Source organism: Zingiber officinale, chromosome 4A, assembly GCF_018446385.1.
Source record: "Zingiber officinale cultivar Zhangliang chromosome 4A, Zo_v1.1, whole genome shotgun sequence".
Lineage (NCBI taxonomy): Eukaryota > Viridiplantae > Streptophyta > Magnoliopsida > Zingiberales > Zingiberaceae > Zingiber > Zingiber officinale.
Genome location: NC_055992.1, coordinates 59,983,853 through 60,000,822, shown reverse-complemented (window position 1 = coordinate 60,000,822; position 16,970 = coordinate 59,983,853). Strand labels below are relative to the sequence as shown.

General features: G+C 32.8%; 1 pseudogene; it reads left to right on the top strand.

Moving 5' to 3' along the window:
- The first annotated feature begins 1,389 nt into the window (after positions 1-1,389).
- The window catches only part of LOC121972417, a 44,232-nt pseudogene continuing 28,651 nt past the window's right edge, over positions 1,390-16,970 (top strand).

Genomic DNA, 16,970 nt, shown 5'->3' with positions numbered 1-16,970 from the left:
TAGCATGCATTGTAGAAGTAGTAGGTGTTTGTTTAACAATTCTTCGCAAAATAACTCTTATTCCTCACATTAAAATATAATGAGAATTATGCTTCATGCCATGAACATATCCAATAAAATTTGAATTTGACTATCCAATCATCTCTAAAAATCCACCCTTTTACTGACAAGCACTCAACTCTTAGTTAGTTGTTTGTGGATACATAAGACTATTAATTTCAGTCCAATGATTCCTTCTAGAATTAAATCATTGATAAACTTGCAATGAAAACAATATCAGGCCTCTTGAAAACACATCAAACTTCTAGTGACACTAGACAGAGAATGTTCTTCATGAGAGTTTTCATATGGTCATTCTTAGCATTAACTTGACTCAATTTATCCTCCTTCACGGTAGGGAATCTCCAATTTTATGATTTTGAATGTTGAACATTTTAAGCACACTCAATGCAGAGAGTATCCAACCCATGATATTTATATCTTTGAAACTCAATTTCTGACAACAAAAGAGGCTTCACTACAATCATTCATGCCCAAAGTTTTCACCACAGTCATTCATGTCTAAAGTTTTTTATAAAAATGCTTGCAATCTTTAAAAGGCTCATGTCATTACTTACAAGGTATATACCATTAACATAGCAAGGTTTAAAGTATCATTTCAAGCTAGGTATTGACTCTTTGTTTAGAATGATATTGATTATTATCATATTGATTATTATTATATACCATTACTTCTCTACTAGAGAAGTAGAGACGAATATGGTCCCTTATATTGGAAAAGTTGGAGGAAACCAAGAGATGTGACTTGTAGAGCTCTCATAAAAAATTTCAAAGAGATCTCCATAGTTGTCACCAATGGAAACTCTCCTTTGTCTTCCTCTAGCTTGTGTCTCAATGAAACCCTTACAAAAGAACTAAGAACATGCAAATTAAGGGACTCTTGCATAAGAATTTGAAGAAATCACTTGAGTTATGATTATTGAAATCATTGCAAGAGAAGGTTTTCCTGGTATTACATCTTGGACCCTTTCCACATCTTGACTCTCAAGTGGACTTTGATTGTGCAAGTTGACACATCATAAAATGTCACTCCATACAACATATAATACCAAGATAATTTTCTTCCACTAATCTTATTCTTTATGTATTGATTAATTTTATTTTCTTTAAATTCAATTTTCATTTGATTAATCTTAAACATTGTCTTTTTTTTGTCGCATGGATTAAACTCTCGTTATGGAAACATTTCGTTCCGCTCACGGACTGGCATAGGCACGCCTCCGGTGCCAATGTGCCCTGAGGCCCTATGGACGGATCGTGTTGGCTGACGGCGTGTTCGGAGGCGTCGCTCGGGCCCAATAACGTGTCTGGAGGCATCGCTCGGGCTCGATGATGCGTCTAGAAGCTTTGCTTGGGCCCGGCGATATGCCAGAAGGCTTCGCTAGGGCTCGAAGATGCATATGGAGGCTTCGTGTGGGCCAGAGGCATCGTGCGGGCCCGGTGACGCGTCCAGTGGTGTCGTGCAGTCCTGATGACCCTCTGGAGCCATCACGTTGGCCTAGTGATGTGTTCGAATGCGTTGCAAGGGCCAGAATAGGGTGGGGGTCGTGGAAGGTTTTAATTTAATTAAATAACTTATGCTAATAGTTTTAATCAACTCCTAACTATAATTGGGATAATTTAAATATGCATAATTAAAACCTAATGAAATTATCCTATTAATTTAATATATATATATTCTATTTTTAAATATTAGATTAAATTATTTATTTTTAGTTAATATATTTTATATTTAAAAAATATTGAAATTATGTTGGCATGACATGATATGGTACCGAAACCGTATTGTTCTAGCCCAGGATCCAAATTTCATCACGACTCGATATTTTAAACCATGGTTTGTAAATTGATTTACAAACTAATAGTTCCTTTAAGGTGTTTCAAAACTTTCTAGTTGTATTACTACTAATGATTTGAAATCTCGTATCATGTTGGACGAAATGGCCGAAATTCGATACCACTCTGCACTAAAGTTTAAAATCTTGAGTTGTGCTATAGTTTTAGTATTTGACCAGAAAGATATTACAGTATTGTGTCAACACTCCAATGTATGAAGCTGGTGATAGTTTAGAGGTTGAAGGAGGAAGGAGATGAAGTAAAGTACGTGCCAAGTGGTATCAAGTTTTGATAATTTATCGAAATGTTATACTTCCACCATTCGTCCAACATAGTACAAGATTTAAAACCTGTTTAGCACAAACTCCTTCCTATGCTTCATCTCCTCCCTTCTTTAACTCCAATTCATTATCGACACTACACATCGAAATATCAGCATGATACTGAAACATATCATTCCAGTCAAAGATTGAAACTTCAATACGGTTCAAGATTTTGAACCTTGATTTAGTCTTTGCTTTGGGATAAAGACAAAAAATGTTCTAGAAGAAATTCTCTTTTTCCAACCTTGTTAGAAATAATTGGCTATATTTTCTATTGATTCCAATAACAATAACAATTAAGTCTTTATCCCACTAAGTAGGGTCAATTATATTTTTCATTGATTAATTATTAATAATAAGCTTCCAACTTGAAAAGAGCTTTACAAGGTCATATACAACATTCTAAGTCATAAATAATATCTTGCATTTCCTTCCTTTCAATTTTAGCATTGATTCTCATCTTTCATTGTTGCCTTTTATTTCTCTAATTGAGCACTGGTCATTACTTCATATTAGCACGGTCAACAACATGATGCATATCAATAAGGACAAAACAATCATAAACTTTAAAGATTGTCTTGGTCTAGAGGATCCCTTTGTACATTGGAAATAAAGTGTTGGTTAGGTGATTTAACATGAGCTTGATACTTTTTGTGGTTATTAGATGTCTCTTTGGTAATTTGGGACTTGCATTTTCTTATGGTACAAGCAAATAAAAATATATACTTAGATTTAACATACATTGTGGCAAAAGAGAAAGGAATCATTGAGAGAAATTGAGTAGTGTAAACAACACGGGTGAAATAAGAAAAGGTAAATAAAATTGAAAAATAATAAATTAGATACATGTACTAGAGATAACATTTTATAGGCTATGCCTAGCAAATGTGTTGTGTTGACTTGATCCATGGCATGCACCCTATGGCATGGGATCATAGCTTGTAGGCTAGGACAACTCGAGGTTAAAATGGATCAAGCCTAGCCTGACATGGGGTTGGGCTAGACACAAAAATATTAATGATTAATTATCATATCTGATATTTTAAAAATACAATAAAATTATTATTGTTAATAGTGTTTATTCTATTTATTTTAGATTTTTTTTATTAATTTGGAATGCAAATATTCATGTTGTACCAAATTTAAAATGCAAATATTGTACCAAAATGAAATCATGTAGGGTTTTAATTCAATAAATTTTTTTAGTTTTTTGTGATTTTAAAAATTATTTTAGAATACTTATGTTTTCTATTTTCTTTTTTCTTCCCACACAACACAGGGTAGTAGTGTTGGAGAAAGCTTAACTACCCAACATAGGGTAGTAGTGTTGGATATACGCCTTAAACATAGTATCAATAGAAAGAAAATATATACAATTCCTATAATTAAGTGGTGGAAGTTAAAGGATGGGAAGCAACATATATTTAAGGAGAAGATAGAAGTACAAGCATTAGGTGAAATATATGATGACTCTAATACAACATGGGATAAGATGGTATCAAAATTAAAAATAGTAGCTAAGAGTGTCCTCGGTGAGTCAAAGGGGCATGCACCGCTAAGTAAAGAATCTTGGTGGTGGAATGAGAAAGTACAAGAGAAAGTGAAGGAAAAACGAATAGCTTATAAGGAATTATATATTTGTAAGAATGAGGAAAACTTAAAAAAAGATACAATAGCCAAGAAAGAAGCTAAGAAAGTGGTGAGTGAAGCAAAAAATGAAACTTTTGAACGGTTATATCAAAAATTGGATACAAAAGAAGGGGAAAGAGACATTTATAGAATAACTAATGTGAGACAAAGAAAAACAAGAGATCTTAGTCAAATAAAATGTATTAAAGATGAATGTAATAGGGTATTAGTAAGCGATGGAGAAATAAAAGAGCGGTGGAAGAGGTATTTTCATCAACTTTTTAATGAAGGTTTAGGAGACCAACTTAACTTGGGTAATTTAATTAGGTCAAATGAGCATCGAAATTTTAATTTTTATCGTAGAATTCAAACTTCAGAAGTAAAACAAACTTTAAATGAGATGCACAATGGAAAAGCCGTTGGACCAGATGATATTCCGATAGAGGTGTGGAAGTGCTTAGGGAAACAAGGTATTGAATGACTTACAAAATTATTTAACATGATATTGAAAACGAAAAAAATGCCTGATCAATGGAGGATAAGTACTCTAATTCCCTTATATATGTTAAACTAATGAGTCATACTATGAAACTTTGGGAAAAAGTAATAGAAAAAAGATTAAGGAAGGAGACCACAGTGACAGAAAATCAATTTGGGTTTATGCCTGGAAGGTCGACAATAGAAGCTATACATCTTCTTAGACAATTAATTGAAAAATATCGGGAGCAAAAACAAGATCTACACATGGTATTCATTGACTTAGAAAAAGCGTATGATAGAGTCCCAAGAGAAATTATATGGTGAATTTTAGAAAAGAGAGGTGTTAGCGTAACATATATTGAACTAATTAAGGATATGTACGAGGATGTAACGACCAGAGTAAAGACTTCAAGCTGAAGCATTTTCAATAAAGATAGGGTTACATCAAGGATCAGCTCTAAGTCCCTATCTTTTTACACTAATTATGGATGAACTCACTGCGCACATTCAAGACACAGTACCGTGGTGCATATTGTTTGCAGATGATATTATTTTGGTAGATGAGACACGTGAAGGAGTAAATGCTAAGCTAGAATCTTGGAGGGAAACACTAGAAGGGAAAGGTTTTAAGCTTAGTAGATTAAAGACAGAATATATGGAATTTAAGTTTAGCAATATTAGAAGTAATGAAACAATTGTTAAGATAGGAGAGGACGAGTTGCCTGGAACCGAGCGATTTAAATATTTAGGATCAATTTTACAAAATGATGGAGGGATTGAGAGAGATGTCTTACATAGAATACAAGCAGGATGGGTGAAATGGAGGGGAGCGTCGAGTGTTTTATGTGACCGTAAAGTACCTCTTAAACTTAAAGGTAAGTTCTATAAAACCGCAGTTAGACCTGCTATGCTATATGGAGCTGAATGTTGGGCTATGACTCGAGCACACGAGCAGAAGATAAGAGTTGCAGAGATGAGTATGTTAAGGTGGATGTGTGGACATACGAAGATGGACAAAATAAGAAATGAGAGCATTAGAGAGAAAGTCGGAGTTGCATCTATTGAGGGAAAACTCCGAGAGACACGTTTAAGATGGTACAGACATGTACTTAGACGACCAATAAATGCTCCAGTTAGGCGATGTGAAACTATGATAAATATGCATATCAAACGAGGAAGAGGAAGACCAAAAAAGACTTGGTTAGCAACAATAAAACAAGATAAAATTTATTTAAATATAGATGATGATATAATAGGAGATAGAGCTCAATGGCGTAAAAGGATTCATACAGCCGACCCCACCTAGTGGGAAAGGGTTTGGATGTTGTTGTTGTTGTTGTTCCAACACAACACAAAAAAATGGACCAACATGGACATAACCCATTGATACCTCTACATCTATCGTATGTTGGGCATGACTTATTAATACTTCTATATCAATCCATATCATCCATACCATATCAATAGAATTTGTGAAACCAAAATTATCAAAAAAAAAAGAAAAAATAAATAATTTAATATAATAGACACAAATGATTTTCAATGACAATAAAGTTGATATATTATATGAAAATATTATCTTATTAAACTAAATAAATAACTTTTAGATTAGTGATAGATAATGTCATATTTTATTGTAGAATGAATAGTTAAAAATATATTAATAAATACTATCACATTTTTTGTTATAAAGTAGTTAAATAAGATTAGATACTAATATATTATTTATTAAAATAGATTATTATGATTGGGTTTAGTTGAGAAGCATTTATCTTTGATAATATTGATTGAGAGAAACTTTCAAATCTTAATTAACATTAAATGTTTAAATGAAGAAAAGCTAGATGGAGTGCTTGGTCTATGTAGTTGTAAATTACATGAAATAAGAAAGTCATTTTATTGATTTTGCAACAAATTATAAATGGTGAGAAGTTGAGGAATTTAAGTTAGAATTTATGAGAGCAACATTGACTACCTCCTCTTATATGCCTTTCTTTGTATTCAAGCTAAGATTGGGAAATAGTTAGCCTAACTGGTTAGCTGAGTTTTTCCAAATCAATTTAGTTTGAGTAAATTTCAACTTAATTGTTGGTAATTTATTAAAATTTTAACTTTCTTTTAACTTAGGTTTCTAACGAAAGATAGGTCGACAATCTAACTTGGACACTTCATATTCGTATCAGTTGATTTTGACAACTATGTTTCTAATTGCTAGACTTGAAGTGCATTTGGTTCAAATGAAATCAAATAGACAACTACAATTTTTTATGGCGGTTTTTATAAACCAACTAAACTGAATAAGTATGTTATCAAATTAAATACAAAATGAAATTATCAGTTTTGTTTGGTTTGGGTTGAACTAAATTTGTGTCTATACAATATGTTTTTTTCTTAAATAAGTTTTATAGATCAAATTTTGTCTTTTAAAGAATGCCATGCCAAATTATATTTTCATATTATAAATTTTTGATATAAACTTTATAAATATTAAATGATTTGCATTGAATTTTAATGATAAATATAAATTTTATTATTAAACAAAATATATATTCAACTTTCTGGTTTAAGTTGGTTTAAGAATAATCAAATTGAAATCTTTTTATATAGCAGATCAATCTAAAACTCAGACAAAGTAAATTCGTCAAGTAACCACACTAAATTAAAATTTTAAGTGGATTATTTTTGGTTGGAACCAAATAATGGAGACCACTGTGGTTTGGTGGGATTTATCCTTGCATTTTCTTATATAACAATAGAGTAATACTATGTGCATGCTCCACACTCTTGTGTCTACCAAGGAAACCAAGGTTTATTATCACCAACACAAGGTCTAGGAGAAAAATTGAATATAATGGCTATGGCTCATAGCATCTTATAGGCCTATGCCTTGTCTCCATAAGATATCATTTATAAGTATCTTTTCCTTAGCAAGTGACTCATCTCTAATCCAATATCATGCTATGCCTTATGCTAATCATGGTCTAACTAAGTTAATGAATCTATTGCCATTTTCAATGTGTACTAACCCTAACAATGATAAAAGCTAGTTTATGTTATATCTCATAAACATCATCCTACATTATTGTACCTACAAGCCTTTTCAAATGACTTTAGCATATAAGACTACCATCATGGTTGAAGTACTAAGGTGTTGGTTTGTATAGGTGGAATTTGTCATTCGACCGATAGCATGACATTAAATTTGACACAGTGAAATAGTGAAGAGGCCAAGTGAGAGGAAGAGAGGGGAGGAGAGGAGGTTTACTGGCAGGAGGGATAGTGAGTAGGTGGGGGCAAGTAGATTGCAGCGGGGTAGCGATAGGTGGGCAGTGGGCAGACATTGCACACTATCGAGGAGGAATAGGAAACTTGCTTAAAATAAGGAAAGAAAGAGAGAAAAAGGGAGAAATTAAATACTAATTTCCAACCTTTTAAAAATACTTCTAATCTAATTAAATCTGGTCGAATGAATTTTCCTCTACAAACTTGGTTTAATTTTAAAAGGACCAAAATAAATTCAAACTTGGTCGAAACTTACGTGATTTGAATTAACATGTCTAATTGATGGGTTTCATCTAATCCTAATTCAACTTCTACTTGAACCCAAAACTTAAAATATTATATCAACTTAGTTTATTAGTATCTAATTTTTTTTTAAAAAAGATTAGTTTAAAATGTAAGAAATCTAAATAAGATAAACTTTGGTACATGACATTGGCAAAGATTTTTTTTTGTGTGTGTTCTGACTCTTATGATATCAGATGATTGTCTAGCTAGTGATGAGAAAACTAAGATTTAACTGGAGTATGATAACGTTTTGATTATATAAATATATTTGATTAAGTTAAAAAAATAAATTTTTTAATTTTATTTTTAATGGAGTATCATTCAAGATATATAATAAGTACAATAAATGTTCATTAAATATTATTATTATTTTTAAAAAAAGCTCTATCTATTAAATTTGAAAGTCTAAAAAATTTTCAAATCCAAATTTAATTTTATCAAAAAAAATTCTTGAATCCAAAGTTCCCAAATTTAATGGGGTTGAATAATAGTCGAATTTCATTTTTTTTTCATTTCTTAGAAATTTTATACCTATACAATTAAATAAAATTAATTATAAAATTTAAAATATAATTTTAGCCAAAAATATAATATTTTACATTGTAAAATTTAAGATATCTTATATCTTTCTATTTTCATCTATTTGAATAATTATAGTTCCATGAACACAACAAAATAAGTTAAAATGTTGGGAACTCGAGTACATGAGTAGAATATAGAGTTGTAGAGATGTGGATGTTAAGGTGAATTGTAAACATACGAGGATGGACAAGATAATAAATGAGAATATAAGAGAGAAAGTCAGATTGCATCTATTGAGAGAAAACTTCAAGAGATACATTTAAGATGGTATAAACGTGTACTTAGATGACTAATAAATGCTCTAGTTAGGCGATGTGAAACTATGACAAATATACACATCAAACATAAAAGAGGAAGACCACAAAAAAAATTGGTTAATAATAATAAAATAAGATAAAATTTATTCAAATATAGATGATAATATAGCAAGGGATATAGTCCAATGACGTAGAAGGATCCATATAGCAGACCCAACCTAGTGGAATAAGACTTGGTTGTTATTATTGAATATTTTACTAGATCTATGTTTTATTTAGGTTTTATCAAATCAATACAAGAAATATATGCTTACATTTCTTACTAAATGCTTATGAACAAATTGCAAACACTCAAGGTTCAAAATCTCAAGCTATGCCGAATTTTTGGTCTTTGATCGGAACGATATTGTGACAATGTTTTGATGCATGGTGATGGTAATGGATTAAAGTTGAAGAAGGAAGGAGAGTAAGCATATATAGGAGACATTGTTTGCGTCGAACATGCCTTTAGATCTTGTACAATGTCGCGTGAAATGGTCAAAATATATCAATCCGGTAAATTACCGAAACTCAATACTACTTAGCAATGCCTTTTTCCTTTACTTTATCTCTTTCCTTCTTCACCGTCACCATGCATCAAAGTGTTGACACGATACTAGAACAATATCTTTTCGATCAAAGGATGAAACTATGACACGACTTGTTGAATGGTATTGAGTTCCAATGATTTATTGAAATGATACGTTTCGATCGTTTTGCCTGGCACGATATGAGATTTCAAAACATGCAAACACTATTGTATTGTTGTCTTTAAAGTTGAAATTGCTACAATGCTATAGAATTTGAAAGCTAATGATGCCCTAAGCTTTAAATTTGAAATTGCTGCAATGTTACAAAATTCGAAAGCTAATGATGCCCTAGTTTATAAAGGACCATGTAATGTCTCATTTTCTCATTACTCTTTCTGGGTTTTACATGCAAAAGTTAAATAAGTTATAAATATAAATAATTATAAAATAATATAGATTAGATATGACTAAAGTTGAAAATTACAACTTCATTGATTGTTGATATTTTTTTTACTTTAAAGATTGAGTTGATCAAATTAATCAACAAGTACAAACAAAATAATAAAATATTAGCAATCTGATTAATTATTAAGTAAATACTTAGTTTCAATAGAAAATAATTAAAAGATACAACTTATACTAAGTAAAATAATCACATTATTATCAATAAGTTAATTAAATAAGTATCAAAAGTGTACCAACATGTACGATATAGTACTGAAAACATATTCTAGTTAGCCATTGAAACTCCGACATGACTAAAAATTTGAAGCCTTGATCACCATATAAAAGAACATATATATTATGCATAGGTATCTGTATGTATAACAAATAGTGTGGTGTATAAAGTATAAACAAAGGAGATTCACTAACAAGACGATATAAGCAAGGCAAACAAAGGAGTCATCAACATGCCTTTGAGACTAACCTCACCATCAACCATGCTAAATTACCCTCATTCATTGAGTATTTTCAACTCAACAACCTAAATGAACCAAAAGTAAGGATACACCTTGTAATAGTTTTCTCCACTCCCTGATATAGTTTATACTCATCGACTTTCCCTCTAGGCTGCCATACATAACATGCAAACCAATACTCTTTACCATTGATGACCTTCTTGTATGACCCCACCCATTTCCATGCAAAGAGAAGTTGAATCTATCAATAAACTGCAGCTAATTGAATAGAGTTGAAAAGACTATTCTTGGCAGAAAGAAACTTTTCACTTTCATGGGTGATCGTCACTCAATGTAGGGCCACTAGAAATGAAGAACAATGAAGAAGTACCAATTTTACTATGATAAATCACATGGAAACACAAAAAGTGCAATAAAGTTATGAGCTCACATTATGGATATTGCAACACAAGGAATGAAGAAGGTTTGAGGGATCTTTTGCTTGCATGAGGGAGAGGAGATGGACTATAGGTTTGTTGCATGATGGACATAGAAAGGGATAGGGTTGTAAATGAACCAAGCGTTCGTGAACAAGCTTGGTGTTCGGCTTGGTAAGAGCTTGTTTATGTTCGTTCAATATACATAAGTTTAATTAAACAAACAAGCTTGAATAGCTCGTTAAGCTAAAGAAACAAGCTTGTACATATAAGTGTTCAGCTCGTTAACGTTCGTAAACAATGTTCACAAATCATATTTATTAATAAAACTCTTTTCAATATGCCAAATAATAAAATAAAATAAAATAAATAAATAAATTTAAATTATCAATTTTAATAATCAATCAAATAATTAAAAGTTTCAAACAATCAAATAAGCTTGAATTGAGAGCTTGATAACATCTAAACGAACCAAGCTCAAGCCAAGCTTGAATTGAGAGCTTGATAACATCTAAATGAACCAAGCTCAAGCCAAGCTTCAAACAAGCTCAAGCTCATAAAAAATAAACCAAGCCAAGCTTGAACACTTATTTCAAAAGCTTGGTTCTTTTTAAGCTCGGCTTGGCTCGACTCGATTATCTTATCAAACAAGCTTGAACACCCCAAAGCTTGGCTCGGTTCGGCTCGTTTACAGCCCTAGAAAGGGAGAGGGATTTTTTGGGGGGGGAGTGTTGCTCCTCACTACAACATAATGGAAGAAAGAGGGTAAAAGGGGAGGTAGAATTTGTTGTGGATGAGACTATGAGAGATAGTAAAGATTGTGGTGGCCGACTGAGCAACAAGTGACAATCAATGTGTGACAACTACCTGATGAATAAGGAATGGAGATCGAAGCTATTACTCCTTGCAGTCCATAAGCAAGAGGGGATTAAAGAGGCAATGGGTGCGAGAGACATTCGAGTAGCAACGCTTGGTCTACAAGTGGTGAGCACAAATGAGAAGGCTTGGCAATCGAGGTGGGGAAGGCTGTATCATTAGAGGGATGTTGAAGGGAAAGAGATTTTAAGGGTTCAATGAATGAATCTACCATATATTCTTTTTCCCAATATATCACACATTAAGTTTCATCTCACTACTATTAAAATAATAATATGGTGTTGATGTGTCATTATTTCATGTCAACAAGTTGATTGCTTGCATGCTAGAGTTGATAATGGAAACATGAACTCATTCTAGATTCGGGGTGCTCTAGACGTGATTACCAAAAAAAAAAAAAATTCATTTTTAAACTTTTAGATATGATTTTTTGATACCCACACAATCTATTTAATGACATGGCATAATGGCATGTTAAACATCACCTCAACATTTTATCTGTTAGAAATAGAAAATTAATGTGTTATATTTGAAGCAAAAAAGAATACATTATGCTAGATATGAAAAACATTAAACATGGCAATAGATTAATTAATTAGTCCTTTATTTTCATCGCATACTCATTTTATGTTTGTATTCATGAACTTGGTAAATTTCTTGAGCACATTTATTTGATGTTTTAACTTTGGAATGTGGTATGAAGCTAAGCATTTTTATATGCAAGTTCATGCTTCCATTTTTCAAGATTTGCTTTCTTTTTTCTAATGATTTTTCATCTAATAAATTGTTATTCTCTTGTTACTTGTGGTCATGGTTTGAAATTTCATGTCATGTCAAGTGGTATGATCAAAATTTACTATTCTAGTAAATCATCAAAATTCAATATTGGTAACCACGACTAATCTCTCCTTTATTGTTTATGCCAAGGAGTACCACACTATAAAATTGTCAAATCAAGGGTTTGTATAAATATTATTGAATTTTCAAATCATGAATGCTAATGTTTAGAGAGCGAAATATGTTAAAAGATTTATTTTGGCATTCTACAAAATGTAAAATACTATAGTACAATTCTATTTAATAGAATCTATTATAAATGGTGTTGATGATGATTCATGACAAAAACATCCACAATGCATCGATCTTAAACTTTTAATTTGTTAGATTTTGGTTAACTTTTATTTATTTTTCTATAAAATTTTGATTCATTCAGTAACAAACTATCTAAAGGTAGATTAGAACTTCATTGTGTTGAGTGTTGACACAGTATGATGCAATAAATATTAATGTGATTGGATATCTAATTGTTACAGTGGAAAGGATTAAAGTAATAAAGTGAATTTGAACTCATCTTGGCATGCTTCACTACATGTTGAAGCATGGTTGAGTATTTGCACTAGTTTGTACATCAAAGTTTTGATTGAGTTGGCTCTCCAATTGTTATAGTTCTATTTTGTAAATAAACTTGGGGTGAACCAAAAAAGTTTGGGTAGAGCCGAATCTAAGTGTTGGCTAGGTAAGAGTCCTATAGTAAGAGTATTTATGAACCTTGTAGGCCATCTCCATGGAGGGTGATGAGGGGAGAGCCCCAATTGGTAGAAAAAACCCACAACCCCTTGGGATATCCTGCGCTTGGAAGAAGTAGGATGTAGATGGGGTTTCCGAGGAATATAAATAACCTCCGTTTTTTTTAGATTTGGCGAGCATCTAGAATAACTAGTGAATTACAACTTTATTATACCACAATTGGGGCATTGGTCTTTGCATCGTTAATGCTTTTTGCCCATTGGTTCCATTATCATAAAGCCGCCCCAAAATTGGCTTGGTTCCAAGATGTGGAATCCAATTGAATCACCACCTTGAGGGGTTATTAGGATTTGGGTCTCTTTCTTCGACGACCCACTAAATCCATATATCTTTACCGATTAACCAATTTCTCAACTTTGGAGTTGATCCTAGATAAATACCACTTTCTCATGGATATATCTTAAATCAGAATCGAACTTGTTTAGAATAAACAATTGTGTCGAACAGCTGTGACAGTTTGAACAACTATGAACAGTAATAGCTGTGAGCACAAAGTAGGAAATCAAGGGATGTAATTAAAAAGATATTAATTTCTTATGTACATAATAATTAGTTTTCTATTCGCTATTAATTTCCTATTCTCTCTTCTATTGTAATTTTGTATATAATGGGTATTCCCATTCTAAATATAATACAATTTGAGACATCAATTCTTTCCACATAGTATCAGAGCATTAAGCCTTCATTGCTAATTCTTTGCTTTTGCATTTCTTCATCATGGCTGATTATGCATTTTGCATTTCCTAGGAAGATACAACAATATAGAAATTGAGAAACTTCGTGGATTGTTGAGTTCTCTTGATAAACTGTTTGGCATATGCTCTTTGTCTCTCTCATGTATCTCCTCACTCCCTTTTTGTATGAATACCTCAAATAGTTTTTTTGATAACTCATGGATCATAGACTTAGGTGCCACATACCGCATGACTCTCAATTCTCAAAACTTTCACACTTGTAACCCCAATCCAAGTAATAGAAAAATTGTAGTAGTCAAAGGATCTTTTACTACTAGTGCTGGTTTTGGAAATGTTCACCTTACCCCTAACCTTATCCTTAAAAATGTCTTCCATATACCAAAATTCTCTACCAACCTTGTTTCTGTTAAAAAATTAACTACTAAACTTCATTGTCATGCCATTTCCCCCCTTCTTATTGTGTTTTCCAAGATAAGGACTCGGGAAGGAGGATTGGACTTGCTAAGGAACATATTGACATTTACTATCTTGAATCCACTAAGAAGAATAATTTGTCTTTGTCCTTTCATAGTTCTTCTAATAAAGATAACATTTGGTTGTATCATAAACATCTTAGTCATCTATCTTTTAGAGTTTTAAAGGTCATATTTCCTCATTTTTTCAAGGATTGGATGTTTCTGGATTGAGTGTGATGTTTGTGAATTGCCAAAATATTCTCGTCCACCCTTTCCTATTAACAATAAAAGAAGTTCTACTCCCTTTCATTTAATTCATAGTGACATATGAGATCCTTTTAATATTCCCAATGTTTCTGGAACTTGATGGTTTGCCTCCTTAATTGATGATTACATAGTTGTTTCTCCTCAAACAAAAATTTGATGTCAACCTTATTATTCCTAATTTCCACTCAATGATTCAAAATTAATTTAGAGTGAAAATCAAAAGCATTAGGACCGATAACGCTAGAGATTACTTCAACCAAAGCTTGTCCTTCTACTTCCAATCTCAAGGGATTATTCATGATTCGTCTTGTGTTCATACACCCTAACATAATGAAATAGCAGAAAGGAAAAATAGACATTTACTCAACACTACTCATGTCATTCCTTTTATAACAATGCCCCTAAATCCTATTAGGGAGAGGCTATCCTTATTGTCACATACATGATAAACACACTTCCCTCACGTGTCTTAGATAACATGAGTCCTATGCAACTCCTTGACGATTTTTATCCTCATTTCGAAACCATAAATGGACTTACTCCTAGGATTTTTGGGTGCCATATCCATGGTCCACTACGAGGTAAACTAGACCCTCGTGTCATCAAATGTGTCTTCCTTGGATACTCATCCACTCAAAAAGGGTACAAGTATTACCACCCTTCATCTCAAAAGTTTTACATCTCGGCTGATGTTACCTTCTTTAAACATACCCCGTTCTTCTCTAAGTCCTATCCTCAGGGGGAGATTTCAGTGACAGAAGATAACACTTCTTAATCATTTGAACCCATTAACGCTCTTGATCTTCCTTCTACTCAAGTCCGTACCGAATCACCTTCTATTCCTATTCCATCTAGTGAGTCACCTCCATCTTCCTTTCCATCCAATGTTTCTTGTGATACTCCAATATTCCTCAAGTTTATTCAAGGAGAAAGGCTGCTTCAGAAGCGATACAAATCCAAGAACCTTAACCACAAATCTCTAACCCTGATATTGGGATCATGGTAAGTTCTAACCCATCATTACAACTTATTGAATCATCCATTGACCTAACAGGTAGCCTTGACCTTCCCATTACCGTTAGAAAGGGTACTAGAGAATGCACCAAACACCCTCTCTACCCTCTATCTCACTATGTTTCTCTTAAACATCTATCACCAAGCCACAAGATTCATTGTGAGTCTAAATACCATGACTATTTCCAATACTATTTTTGTGGCATTGTCAAAAAGGGAATGGAGGGATGTCATAAGGGAGGAAATGAATGCATTAAAAAAGAATAAGACATGAGAGGTTGTTGAGAAGCTAAAGGGGAAGAACATTGTTGATTGTAAGTGGATTTTTACACTAAAATACAAAGCAGATGGATCTCTTGAAAGATATAAAGTTAGGTTGGTGGCAAAAGATTATACTCAGAGACTTATGAGGTAGATTGTCATGAGACCTTTACTCTAGTTGCAAAAATGAATACGGTTAGAGTTCTACCATCTTTGGCTGCACACTTCAACGGACAACTCCTACAGAATGATGTGAAGAATGCATTTCTTCATGGACATTAAGATGAAGAAATTTATATGAACCTCCCATCAGGATTTGCAGAGAATACTGGTAACAGAGTATGTAAATTGAGGAAGGCTCTTTATGGTCTAAAACAATCTCCTAAGGCATTGTTTGGAAGATTTTTAAAAGTCATAAAAAAGTCTGGATATAACCAAAGCAAAGGGGACCATACTCTCTTTGTTAAGCACTCAACTATAGGGAAGGGGATGCCTCTTCTAGCCTATGTGGAAGATATCATTGTAACTGGAAATGATGAAAATGAAAAACATGATCTAAAGTAGAAATTGATAGAGGAGTTTGAAATAAAGGAACTGAGCAAATTGAAGTACTTAGTATTGAGGTAGTGTACTCTATCGAAGGAATTTTTATTTCTTAGCAGAAGTATGTAACTGATTTATTAGCTGAAATAGGGAAGATTGGCTGTAAGCCGATTTCTAGTCTAATGGATCCAAATCACTAGATAGCAAAAGCTAAGGAGGAACCAACTGTGGACAAAAGGATGTATCAGAGTTTGGTTGGTAGGCTTATATACCTTGCTTACACTCGTCTAGACATAGCATATGCTGTGAGTGTAATAAGCCAATTCATGCATGATCCAAGAGAATCTCACCTTCAAGCTACTTACCGAGTTTTACATTACTTGAAAGATACTCCGGGAAAGGAAATTTTGTTCAAGAAAAATGAGGCACTAGCTTTAGAAGCTTACACAGATGCAGACTATGCATATTCTCAAGTGGATAGAAGATCAACTACAGGATATTGTACTTTCCTTGGTGGTAATCTGGTGACATGGAGGAGTAAGAAGCAAAGTGTGGTGACAAGATCATCTGCAATCAGAATTTAGGGCTATTGCTCAAGTATTATGTGAACTACTCTGGTTGAAGATTATTCTG